The 13,642-nt window shown below is 41.3% G+C and overlaps 1 protein-coding gene across 3 annotated transcripts in view; it reads right to left on the bottom strand.

Moving 5' to 3' along the window:
• INPP1 (inositol polyphosphate-1-phosphatase) overlaps window positions 1-13,642 on the bottom strand; it is a 166,029-nt gene that overhangs the window by 47,932 nt on the left and 104,455 nt on the right. The gene's annotated exons all lie outside the window — the stretch shown is intronic.

Here is a 13,642-nt window from a genome sequence, read left to right as displayed (position 1 = left end):
AAGCAGTGAGGGATTTCAGCCCCCCCTTCTCCTCTCAGACTGTAAGAGAGAGAGAGCCAATTTTAAAAGCCATTAAAGGAGCCAATGACAAGGACTCTTTCAAGCAGGAAGTGCAGCTGCAAAGCATTGTGGACGATGGAGTTTTGAACAGAAACGGCCTTATAGGCTGATATGGAGATAGAATTTAAAAAAAGAACTACGAAAGCCATCATGCTTAGGGAGAGGAGAATGGAGGGGGCCATCTTGGTTTTCTCCTGAGGGAGAGGGAGATTGCATGTGGCAGGAGAGAGATTGGACCTGGCAAAGAAGTGCTTATGGGCAGTGCACTGGATGCTTGGTGATCTGCATCAGACAAAGGAACATCCAAACTGAGAGAAGTGGTCTACAGTACAGTGCCTACACTGACAATGTGAAGTGCTCATCGTGAGGTGACAAGAGGAACCTGTCATTTCCAGGACGATCGGTTGGGCCTTTGTCACAGGATCTGGTGAGAGGGATTTCTCCCACTGTCAGATGACAGGAACATTGCACACATACAGAGGCATCATACCTTGCTCATATTCACCAGGCACTGGTTTGTGTAGATGGCCGTGCTGAACAGACGCAGTATTCGCTTTGCTATACAAATACTGCCACAGGACTACAATTATATTTTAAGTGTTTAAGGAGTTTAAGTGCACCAACGAAAGTGGCTAGCTGAAGATCCCAAGATTCATCCAGTTACAAAGAGACTAAAGTTACTGGTGCCGTACGAGCACGCGCATGCGTAGTCAGGCCTCTATATTGCATGGTGTGTGAGGGAATAGCTTTACCTTAGAAAGTAGCTATTAAGCATCATTTGGGTACAGTGTTTTCCTATTGGGATCATGGTGTCAGGGGTTAGAAGGGAGAAGTCTGACACAACAGAGAGTCATTCTTCTGCTCTCCTCCTGCTTGGACATCATGGAGCCAAATTTATGGAGAGGAGTTAAATCCACTTTGAGGTTGCCATTTAAGTGTTTGCCTCTGCTTTTGGGGTTATTCATGGTTGTAATCCCCTGAAAGCAGCCTGAGTGTAAAAGTGAGTTATATTGCTTTCGGTCACAGTATTTTCTGTTCTCTTGACTCTCCTAACATATACCTGTTGTTAATGTTTATTACTTCCCATAGAGGTCTACAGTAAAGCTGATCTCTGTGTTTTATTATAAAGTGTGTGCTTTTCATTGGTCCTTGCACTTACACTATTGCCAGGTGTGCCAGTGTGGGCTGAGACAGTTCTTGGGGTTGAGAGGCAGAGTGGCGGAGTGAACAAACTTAAGCAGCCCCTACGGGGGTATCACTACATACTGTATAATAATAATAATTTTGGTACTGTGTTGCATGACTGAGTAATTATAATTCAAAGTGTGAGCGCTGAAAGCTGGAAATTGGTGCGGGCAGGAAGGGGGTAAAAGTGCCCAGTATTGAGGTGGTTAAATAGTTTTCCAGTTTCTGCCACAATTTGTCACATGCCTGATGAAGGGGTCCTGCGAGACTCCCAAATGTTGCCTTGCTGTAACTATATGATCGTTCATTAAAAGCTTTTGGAACCATAATGGAGATCCTTGGTGTTCTGGTCATTCTCCCTTCATGATTTTGTTTGGTTCCAGCTGACGGTCGCTGCAGCACCCACTCATATACACAGCCATTATTCAGCGCAGGAATGTGTGCGTTGGGATTGTACACTTGTATCATAAAAAGATGAAATACCCAAATGAAAGAGATACTTGGATATGGATGTTAGAATCAATGAGTAGGGCTGAAGAAGTGAATGTTTTTACTATGGGATTTAAAGGAGACATCATTCCAAACAACATTTGAACGTAGAGACAAGTAGGAACAGTCAACAGAAATAAAAACCCCAGAGTTGCAGCAGGGATGAACAGGGGGACAATGAGCAATTTTCAGGATTGGGGCTTTATGCAGTCACCCAGTCCTTGTCAGCTCATGCACTGATATGGACTGTCATCTTTCAGCAGCTGATAAAAAGGGAGAAAAACAAAATAATGCCCAATTCAATACCGCAGTTAAAACCCCAGATAATTCACAGAAAGATTGTGAGGCACAGGAACAAAAAGATAAACGGTAGAGCAGCAAGGCAGGAGAAGGCCATATTGGAATTAACCTCCCTAGTGGTATGATTATTTCAGATTTTTGGTGCTGAAAGCGGTACCATTATTTTGCATGGAAATATGTAGTTTTTTTTTTGTAGGCTGTAATTTTTAGGAATAACTCACTGAAATCTGTCCGAACAAGAGTCTATTAAACATCCCGGGTATGATAAAATTTGAAACACGAAATCATAAATTATAATTTCATAAATATTCATAAAAAATAATAATAATACATTTAATTCAATAATATAATCAAACCAAAAACACTGAAATTTGAAATAGAGCGCCAAGTTCGCACATCGCTGAGCAGAGTCACAAAATTGTTTTCAGTGTCTGATGACGAATTTCCCCATGAATCATTATCACTCAATTCTGCAAGTGGTTCTGATTTACTATCGCTGTTCTCTAGCTGATCTAAACCCGCTTTTGACCTAAAGGGACACTTTTTGGACGCCATGGACTTTTCTCAGTTTCCAGGCAAAAAGAAGTCAAAATGCAGGCAGGGCACAGGACAAAGCACTAGGGACAAAATATATGTGAAATGGGTTGAAACAGCAATGTTTTACTATGTAAAATTTGTTTGGAAAAAAATGACATTTTTTAAAATTTTCAAATTTCCCGCCACCCGTACGTCCCGACGTCACAGGGACCAGAACACAGAAGTCACAGGAGGAGATGGCCGGGGACGCTGCAGGGACACATCGCGGGAGCGCAGGACAAGGTAAGCTCTGCAGGGAATCTCTATGCAGCGCCGCATGGTAGGCCCGAGTGTAGCTCGGGGTTACAGGTTTTGGTACTGACATTTTACCCTGAGCTACACTCGGGAATACCGCTAGGGAGCTTAAGGGAGAAAAAGTCTCCGGGCAGAAGGGACACTTTCTGCCCTTCTGATGGAAGACGGTGTGAAATGAAAGTTTAGTGGGAACACTTTTAGTAACCGGGTGGGAAAGACTTTGTTAATCTTTGCTGCCTGTTGGATGGCCAAGAAATATGAACAATTTAAAATTGCAAAATTAATCCCTAAAAAAAGCTCTGGAAATAGCCAAAAGTCCCATAAGTAGTTTAACAATTTTTGTGACAAATTTTGATGCTAGCCACCAATAGCTAACAAGAAAAAACAAAAGACTGCAGGTAGAAATTGATCAGTTGGTGCAAAGACTACGGAATGCAGAAAGTGAAGTAAAGCTATTATCGGTCAGCTACCTGGGACAGCTTGCTAATTTTATAAAATAGAGTAGGTAATAAAATTTCTCATTTGGGTATTTCTAAATTCAGTGGGAAATCTTCCGCCATTAATGTATGTGCCGGTATCAATAAACCCCTGGAAGGTAGGAGTACTTATAAAACTGCTCCTTTGTCTTGTAAGCAGCCAAAAAAAGCTGTTTATCAAGTGTCAGCCACTGAATACTCTCAGTTAAAAACAAATTGCTAATCAGCCAGTCAAATGGCAGCAACGTGGTGATGACTACTTGCTGAAGTTCAAACTGAGCATCAGAATGGGGAAGAAAGGGGATTTAAGTGACTTTAAACGTGGTATGGTTGTTTGTGCCAGATGGGCTGGTCTGAGTCTTTGAAAAACTGCTAATCTACTGGGATTTTCAGGCACTACCATCTCTAGGGTTTACAGAGAATGGTCCAAAAAAGAGAAAATATCCAGTGAGCGGCAGTTTTGTGGACGAAAATGCTTTGTTGATGTCAGGTCAGAGGAGAATGGGCAGACTGATTGCTGCGACATTCAGATAGGACCAAAATTTGGTGTAAACAGGAAAGCATTGATCCATCCTGCCTTATCAACATATCAAAGGTCCAGGCTGGTGGTGGTGGTGTAATGGTGTAGGGATATTTTCTTGGCACTAGCAAGGTGTACCTAATAAAGTGGCCGGTGAGTGTATGTGTAATCACCGTAATCTTTGTTTTCCTAGAGATACAGTTTTGAAGAGTTTTCAATGTGTTCAGTATGGTAAAATATAACTTTCTTGCAGACAAATGGAAACTTACTAAAGGGTTTATATTAAGCTGCTCATTTATAACCAAGGTGAACAGTAATTGTTTTGGATATTAATGCTATACCATAAACAAAATTCACGTGATAATTTGAGCTCAACAATTTTTAGTATTTGAAAATAGTGCACTGTTCCAAAACAACTAAGTAAGAAAAATGTATAAAGACTTCCTTTATATAACTTACTTTTAGGAGAAAAATTTAATGTTTATTATTAAAATTAAATGCATATTTTTTCAGCTTGGATTATTGGTTTTCAGGGCTTTCAGAACAAAAAGGAGATCACAGCCTCCACAAACAATTTTATACAAAATTGTTTCTTTACCTTGGTTTTCCTATTTCACATGTAAATGTTTAATGCTTTCATCACCATTCTAGATGTTACTTTTGTTTGAGTGTATCAGTTAGTTTGTCTATTGCCATGTAATGTCCTGATCTGTCATATATGGAGCTCTGGTATTACTGAGTTTGTTTGCTCCTTATCAAAACCAACTAGATAAAGCCAGCAATCCATCATCACCAGTGACAATACGATTGGTCATTCTTGCTTAGTTTTTTAGATGAAAAATAGATTAGGATTGCATTGAATAATTGTTACTTTAACACCTATATGGGCTAAGAAGTATTATGAATCTAAGTCAATGTTACTACATTTATTGTTAAGAGTGCTTTGGTATTGTCAAGAGTTTAACCACTTGCCCTCCAGAGGATTTACCTCCCTTCCTGACCAGGCCATTTTTTGCGATATGGCGCTGCGTTACTTTAACAGACAATTGCGTGGTCATGTAATGCTACACCCAAATTAAGTTTATGTCCTTTTTTCCCCACAATTGGAGATTTCTTTTGGTGGTATTTGATCGCCTCTGCGGTTTTTATTTTTTGCGCTATAAACAAAAAAAGACCGACAAATTTTGAAAAAAAAAAATATTTTTGACTTTTTGCTATATACACATGATTTCGCGCAGCCCTGCCATCCTGTAGCAGTAGTTCTGCTATAGGGCGGTCGGGAAGCCGTTAAATTGGATCTATGTCAGAGATCTGTTGCCTCCATTCTCAAAGATCAGCAGCCATGCTTGTACACATAGTTCCTTGGTTTTAACTTGTAAGGTTTTGCTGATGCCTGGTATCCCACAAGACTTGTGTTCAAGACTGGTCAACCCCCCTGCTGTTAATTTAATTATCCACATACCCAGCCAGGCTCTCTCTTTGCAAACTTAGCTCATTACCTAGGGCTTTTCATCTAAGTGTTCCTAGCAGTCTGCCTGTGAGTCCCCAAGTGCATTTCAAGCCCGTTTTCTGCCCAGTGGCACCGTGCACCTCTACCTGCTCCTAGAGATTCCTGTTTGTCCGTTTATGTGGTTATTCAATCCTAGTTGTCTTCTGTGTCTTTTATGTATCTGTACCCAGTGTCTGTGTGTTTCCATGCACACCTCTCAGCTTGAATTGTACCGCCTACTGTTCAGTGATCCCAGCAACTCGGTGCTGCAAGAGATCTCTCTTTGTTTATTGGCTGTTAGTTCCTATTAGCGGTCTGCTTGGGTGAGTCCGAGGACTGCAATCTGGGAATTGCCTGCAGCACAACATCTCCACCACTAGGAGCTCTGAAGAAGACAAGAAAGTTCCTTAGACTCTGCACCTCGGCCCTTCCAAGGGCCCTCATCTTTGTTATACATGCGGGTATGCTGTATTCTCCTCACACAGTACTCAAAAGGTGTCCTTCCTGTCCTAGACTCCTAATGTACCTCAACTAGTATTCTGTGTTCTACATGCCAGTACTGCACTATGCTCCTTCCATTCATGCGAGTCCTGTATCTGTACTTCTCTGTTCCTAGTCAACTGTAGGGTCCATGATCCCAGCCATATGCGATAAGCTCCCTTTGTGACAGCCTATTGTTTACTATAGGCGTTTACTTGAATTTAGAAGTGTAGGCATTTTTTGTTGTATGTATGGAGAATAATACCCGATTGCCGAACTGATAAATGGGTTAAAATGTGTGCAGTCTTTATAAAGAATCAGGTGTACAGGTTGAAAGGTTGGTTGCAATCCAGGTATTCAGATATTCCCATACTTAGGTTAAAGAGAGGCTTAATGGAGACTGCCCTAGGAGCAGGGGCATGGCATTAGGTGCCCTACACACTATGGATCTTACGGTACTCACGAGATTTGGAGGTCTGGTACAATGTGTCAGTGAAGGGGTTAAGAAATCCAACTTGCTCTGTCTTGCACTCAGGTAAAATCAGAGGTGTCCTAGGATCTATTGGAATGATTGCCTCTTTTTCAGTGGGACAATTTCCACTTTGCAAAAACATGCAGGTAGAGTAGTATCTGAGTTTGCTGCGAGTCATATGGATTAGTGGATGGTGGTTTCATGGTTGTCAAAACCTAACTTTAACGGTTTCATCCTTGATTCCATTGCAGGGATTGAATGTCGTGCATATACCAGTCAATTTGGGTACTATTATTTCAGACTCTACCATGTTACACCCCCAAGTCCATCACTACCTGATGGCTTATGAGTCCGGACAACCTCAGATGATTGATACTGATGGGTGCTGGAGAAAGAAAGGTGTTGTGTTATGTCAAAGAAAACAGAACAGAACCATGAGACAGCAATGCTGGCACAAAGAAGGGTCATGTCTAACAGATGGAGAAGAATTGTCTGAACCTTATTTAAAATACTTGGGACAAGGGTACTGGAATAAAATGTCCATTGATGCACTGTATTCTGCATATGGGTTAAATTGTACACTACCTCGGGGAGTCTATTGTACATCTCTACAGAAACTTCTGTTAGAAGTTTGGCTGTTAGACTTTGGACAACAGCATAGGATTTTCTTTTTCAGGGGCCGAGGTGCACACAAAGTGCTATTTCATTGATGTACAAACATAGCATCACCCTATGCTACGGGTGATCCCCATAAAATGTAATAGACATAAGGCATACAAGGTTGAGCAAAAGGCGATGGAACACGAGCTGAACATCATCGGCAATCTAGGATGTTTTACCATGTGATTGTAATGAACCACCTGGCGGTACCTCTAGCAATCCCTGGAATAGGGTTCCCCAGAGCGCGGAGTCTATGTCCCAGTCTGCTTGTTCACCAGAGCCCCTGATGGTGGGGATGGACTTGGAGCCAACTGAGACCAGGTCACGGCCCCTGAGTACACCTACCCGTGGTAGAGGGATCCACCAGAAGTATGTGCACACTGAGAGCCTGATGTGAAGAGGCGGATGGGCCCGAGCAGGATGGATGAGCAGAAGCGGGGTCAGACAGGCCAAGTCGGTAACCGTGGGGGCAGCGCAGTACAAGGCAGCAGGAAGAGAATGGTCGGGTCACACGCCGGGTCAGCAACAAGAGGTCAGAGCAAATTAGGGGCATCCAAGAGAGAGGTCAGGCAAGCCAGGGGTCAGGGCAGGAGACTACAGCACGGTCAGGAACAATCCGGGTCAGCAACAATCAAATACCAATAACTACAGGAGCAGGAACACAGGAATGACCAAACGGCTACCAGTGTTAGCGCAGAGCGGATTTAAATTCCGAGCCCTGCGCTGTCATTGGTGCCAGGCACGCACCCGCAGCCCCGAGTGCGCATGCGCAAGTTCCGTCTCTGCCGCGGCCGGCAAGGACCTAGTGCCCGCACACCAGTGCAAGCCGGCACACTGCGCCTGCGCCGAGCCGTACGCCGCAGTGGCGGCTCCTGACAGTAATGTTCAGCTTCTGTTCCATCAGCCCTTTGTTCAAATGTGGTGTAAAAGGATAAGTTCACTTTTTGGACAAAAATAATAAATGCACATTTTTTTGCAGGTAAAAAAAAAAATGTGCATTTGTTATTTTTGTACAAAGGAGCCTGTAAAGCATTGCACCAGCGATCGGTAGATCGCTGATGCCATGCAGGTCTCCTGCAGACCTGTCCGAATATCTGCTCGCCGTACGGGATGTAAGGTCAAGGTCAAGCAGATATTCTGACAAGAAGCTTCAATGAAGTACCACGGCACTCTACAGCGTTGTGGTAGTTCAGTGAAAATTACAAGCTGACAGCTGCCAAGACTTGTAGGCACTCATTCACTGAATTCTATGAATGAGTAAAACAGCCATGTGGGCGGAGACCCGCACGCCTTCGCTGTTTTCAAATCTGACAGATAGTATGGGGAAATTTCTCCCCATACCATCTGTCAGAGGGAGGGGGGCGGCTGGCATGGCTATGGGGTACATGTTACATGTTCCACCCTAAAAGCGGGTGTAACATCTAACATGTTCCAAAGGTAAACTTATCCTTTAATATGTACCTGGTATGCCTTATACTGTATATGTATTTATTAAATTTTTTGGGGTATTACCTATAGCATAGCCTGGATGAATATTCATGGTGTTTGCCTGTATGTATGTGATAAAAATAAAACAGGCAGCTATGGTCTTTAGATTTGTGCCACCGTTCGCCCCAGGGGGGGATTAGCTTGCACCCAACTTGGGTTCAAGCCTATGACTCTGTCTGTTTTGTTTTGCGGTAAGTGCCAAACCAGCTACCATATATTGGAATTGTTTCATAATTACCTTTGTACTGTTATGATATGCTTTTTGACTTTGGACATATTTTGTATCGCTTGGTATTGTTTTGTATAATTTTGTTTTGTTATAGAACTAACTTTCCCTCATTGTACTCCTGAAGAAGCGGAAAACCTCGAAACATGTCGAGGTTGGCTGATTGCAACCTCACCTTTATCATAGAGTAACAGTTTCTGGTGTGAGATAGCACCAAGGGTGTTGATTGTAGCACAGCCTACAAAGAGGGAATTTTTAACTATGGTCATTGTTTTTTAAATATTGATACTCTTTTGTAATAAAAATGTTGTGGATTTTAACCAATAATTGTTCTTGTTGTGTCCTTGCTGGTACCAAGAAAATCCTGTTGCCCCTATCGATTTCTTTTCATATTTTGTAGATTTACATTAGGATGCGGGTACCATCAGCTTTGGTCAATACCCATAGTTTTTGATCACCTATCTATTTACTACTAAAAGTGGAGTATCAGCGACTTACATATCAGTACCAATCATACGTCGTGTAGGAGAGGACAGAACGGTAAGTATACCAAAAGACACGGTAATGGTATCATAACGAATTAACCATGCAAATAAAAAACACAAGAAGAACTGAGTGCCAATACCTAGGTAATAGGTGCTTATGAGTTCAATGCAAACATATTAGGTTCACTACATAGAGAAAAGAGAAGTATATACTGTAAGCAGAGGCCTTCCTTGCAGGAAAGGGAAAGTGGATAGGAAGGGGAAAGGTGTAAAGAGGGGAAGAAAAGAGAGGAGATGGGGAGGAGCACCGTAGCCAGAACCCCAGGGTCTTGATGCCTATAGCGATGCATAGCTGACTGTAAGTATAGAAGGATGAGCATATTGGATCCAGGGGGTCCAAATTTTATACGTTTCTCTAGCATGTCTAGGATACTGGAGAGCTGTTCATTGGTGAAGAAGTCTAAACAGTGATGAGCTTCTGTAAAAGGGTACAAACTGTTGTTTCCAGGCTCTTGCTATTGTTTGCTTTTCTGCCAATAATACATATGTAGCCAGTTTAAGCTGAGGCCTAGTGAAGCCCAGGGGTGTCAGTTATAACAGGATATACCATGGATAACTGAGAAAAGGGTAGGTTAGCAGTGATTGTAGTAGTTTAAGGACTTTTCTCTTAAACCAAGAGAGCACAGGGCATGTCCACCAAGTGTGGAAAATGTCTCCCAAGGTGTAACAACGCTGGAAATGGGTACCAAGAGAGGACAAGTGAAGATATGCCAGGTGGGACAGAACCATGTACCACCTCAAAAGTTTTGAAGGCTGATTCAACTGTGTGAATGTTAATGGAACAGGAGGTCTTTTAGGAAAGCTGCATTTTTCATTACCAAATCCTACAGGAAAAATCTATATTATTAACGTACTCTTGCAAATAAAGAATTGCTCTCACTCACAACTGGTCTACCAAGAGGGCAGTTTTTATCTTTATGGTTTTTCGGTAGATATTAAATGGTTGGGATTCTTGGACCTTTCAGAATTAGATATCTTGCTTCTTTTTCATTAAGAATCCCACTTTTTTTTTACCTTTTGTAAATAACGTTTTCAGACTTTGTTACGTTTATATGTAGGATTCCCAGACAAATCTTTATATGTATTAGGCACTGATAGTAATCTATCCATCTCTTCCTGATAATCTTGCTTACTCAAGAGAACAATCCCCCCATCAGCTACTTGGACCACTATATTCTTTTTATTCTCCATTTCTCTAATACCTTTCTTTATAAAAATCATTTTGTATGATTTAATATCAATTCCTCTAATGTCATTCTCAAACATGATTTTAAATACTTCTAAAAATCTTTCCCCTTTAATTTAGGATTAAAACTGAAGCATTTTTTGAACTACTGTGCATATCTTCCTTTGTTGCTTTCCTTTTTTGAACATTTTTATTCAGCACAAAGTATTTTTTCACATTCAACTTTCTAACAAATGTATTTAAATCAATATAGGTTTTGAATGTATCAATGCTAGTATTGGAAATTTATTTTAAGTCTAAATGTAATACCTTTAATTCTGCTTCGAATAATTCAATCCCACTTAGATTAAAAATACTAGCTCCTAATATTCTCTCTTCCCTTTACTTTCTTCCTCCTCTCTGACCTCATTTTCTGTACTTTCTCTCCTCTTCAGACCTGGACCTAGTAGCTCTTCCCCACTTTGTCTGTTTGCCCCATGGCCACAGTAGCATTTGCATTTGTAGAGCATAGTAGGTCTGGCCATAGGAGGATTACTTTAACGCAGTTGGCCAGCTTAAACATGTATTGCAATATGCGTGAATAAAAAATCCCTGTTTTCTATTGCAAAGTTTTCTAGAAAAGATATAACACAATGTGCAAAGGGTTCATCCAGATTTTCCAGTGCATACAGCAGACACAGATCATGTTCAATCACCCCCTTTAACCACTTCCCGTCTGGCCCATGTATATAAACGGCCGGAAGGGAGCAGTGCAGGAGTGGGTTGCCGTTCATAAACGACGCCCGCCATTTTAGCCTGTGCGCGCTCTCTGGAAAAACCAATAACTGTACGGGAACTCTGTGTGAGGTCCCGATCATGTGATCACTGATTGGCCAATCAGTTGTCACATGAATAGTAGTAAGCAAGATGTCACTTTTGACATCATTGCTTACTACTCGTAAAATCTATGAATGATCACAGAGATCACATGGTACAAGGTTATTCACAACAGCCTTGTACCATGTGACAAGCTGTGACCAATCACAACTCACACAGTATTTCTCAATGGCTGCAAGAATGCAGCCAGAATGAAATAGAAATGATTGCTTTTACAGCCTTTATGGGTGTAAAAGCAATCAGTGTAAAAAAAAAAAAATCTTCATCACCCCCCACAAGTAGTACAGTATCACTAGGGTGACACTGTACTGCTAGGGTGACAGTATGTTAAAAAAAAAACAAAAACAAGTAATATAAGAAAATAAAATAAAAATGTAAAATACATTTTTGAAAAAAAAATTTATTTTTGGTTATAAACTAACTTGGGTTATTTTTTTTTTTACTAAAAAGATAATTGAATACATTTTGGCCAAGATTTATGAAGAAAGATTATTTATTTGCAAAATGTTATAATAAAAACTTTTTTTTCAAAATTTTTGGACTTTCATTTATATAGCAAAAAAAATAAAAATCCCAGTGGTGAATAAATACCACCAAAATAAAGTTTTATCTGTCTCAAAAAAATACAAAAAAATTCATATGGGTATAGTGTTGCATGACCGCACAATTGTCATTCAAAGTGTGACAGTGCTCAAAGCTGGCCTGGACAGGAAGTGGGTAAAAGTGTCCGGACATGAAGTGGTTAGGATCATCCCACTGGCCATATCCTTTGTTCTCCACAGCGCACATATTCTTCTGTTTTGTCCCAAGGTGCTCCATATCTTTCATAAGCCTACTCACATTTTGTCATGCTGTTTGACTTTTTAACTGTAAAGCCAGACAGATTGTTACAAGCATTGTCAATATATTTAATGTTTATATATTTTTAGTACTGTTTTAAAGCTACGCTCACCTTTGTGAATGTGTTACATGTTATACCTGTATTTAGGGTGTAACGTGTTGCTAAACACCCCATCCCTCACCCTGTGATCAGCACCCTCATAGTCCATTGACACTTTCTCCAGCTTTCTAGCTCATATGGAGGTATGGGAGGAAGGCTGGAGAAAGAGCCTACAGGAGCTTGACAATGCACCAGCAACCCACTGATTTACTGATCGTGGGTACAATACTTTGCAAGCTCCTGTTGGAGAAAATAATTGCACAATTTTTTCCTGCAAAAATTTGTACATTTTTTATTATTATTTTTTCCTAAAAGGTGAATTTAACCTTTAACTATCATAGTCTTAGCTTATAATAGGAGTTTCTGTCATATTTCAGGTTGTCAGTAAATTTTCCATGTTTTGTCAGTAAAATAAAAGTAATTGCCGGTTGGCAACACTGCTGAACAGTGGAAGCAAATGCAACTAAGCAAACCTTCCTAAACTAACTATGTAGAGCTGGCGAGATAAATAGGGCAGAGCAGGATCAGGTTGAGAAGCAAGAAATTAGCCAAAATGATGAGAAGGTACAGAGAAGTAGATTCAAGCAGGCGAGAACAGGAACAGAAGTATAGGTCACAAGAAGCAGTGTACATGGGGCACACAGGCAAAATACTGTGATCTTAGGGAATACTAGAGGAGGGACTAAAATACCCTCCCAGCAACCTGCATCAAGTGAAGACTAATTGCTGGAATCTGCTGGAAGCTGGGAAGCACCCGCTGATAAACACTGGTACAACACCCTTCAGATCTGGAACCACAGTGTGACTAGCAGATGATCTATTTCCTGACACCACTTAAAAGAGTTGTAAGGGCTGAAAGTTTTTTTTTACCTTCATGCATTTTATGCATGAAGGTAAAAACCCTTCATTGTGCAGCTCTCCCCCCAGCCCCCTTAATACTTACCTGAACCCAGATTCAGCTGACAGCGGGCCAAAGCCCGCTGTTGGGTGGCATCACAGAGCTGGTCCAGGCTCTGCAACAATCTAAACTTTGTCAGGTTCCAGCCAGATGCCTGACTGGCAGCTGGCTCAGTCTCTCAGCACACTGCTGAGAGCCTGAGCCAGCCGCTCCCACCCCTCCACAGTCTGGCATCCCAGTGAGTGCTAGAGAGGCAAAGCAGAGACTGGTGATTGACAGTCACCACTTACTGTTCAGTGAAGACTGAGAATTAAGCGATTATCTGTAATGTAATCACTCAGTTCTCGGTATTGGAGCTGGCAAGGTACAGCTGCAGCATCAGATCAATGAAGCCGCCACCTAGGTGACTATGAATGTTTGTTTTTTGTTTTTTAATCCCACACTTTTCCTTTAAGTAATTATTATAAGGCATTTGGATGGTTTCTCATTTGGTAAAAATAATGCTTATGTTCACAGAACAA

The sequence above is a fragment of the Staurois parvus genome, unplaced genomic scaffold, assembly GCF_062004578.1.
Source record: "Staurois parvus isolate SC_StPar_1 unplaced genomic scaffold, SC_StPar_1.0 ptg000522l, whole genome shotgun sequence".
Taxonomy (NCBI): domain Eukaryota; kingdom Metazoa; phylum Chordata; class Amphibia; order Anura; family Ranidae; genus Staurois; species Staurois parvus.
This window is presented reverse-complemented; position numbering and strand designations above follow the sequence as displayed.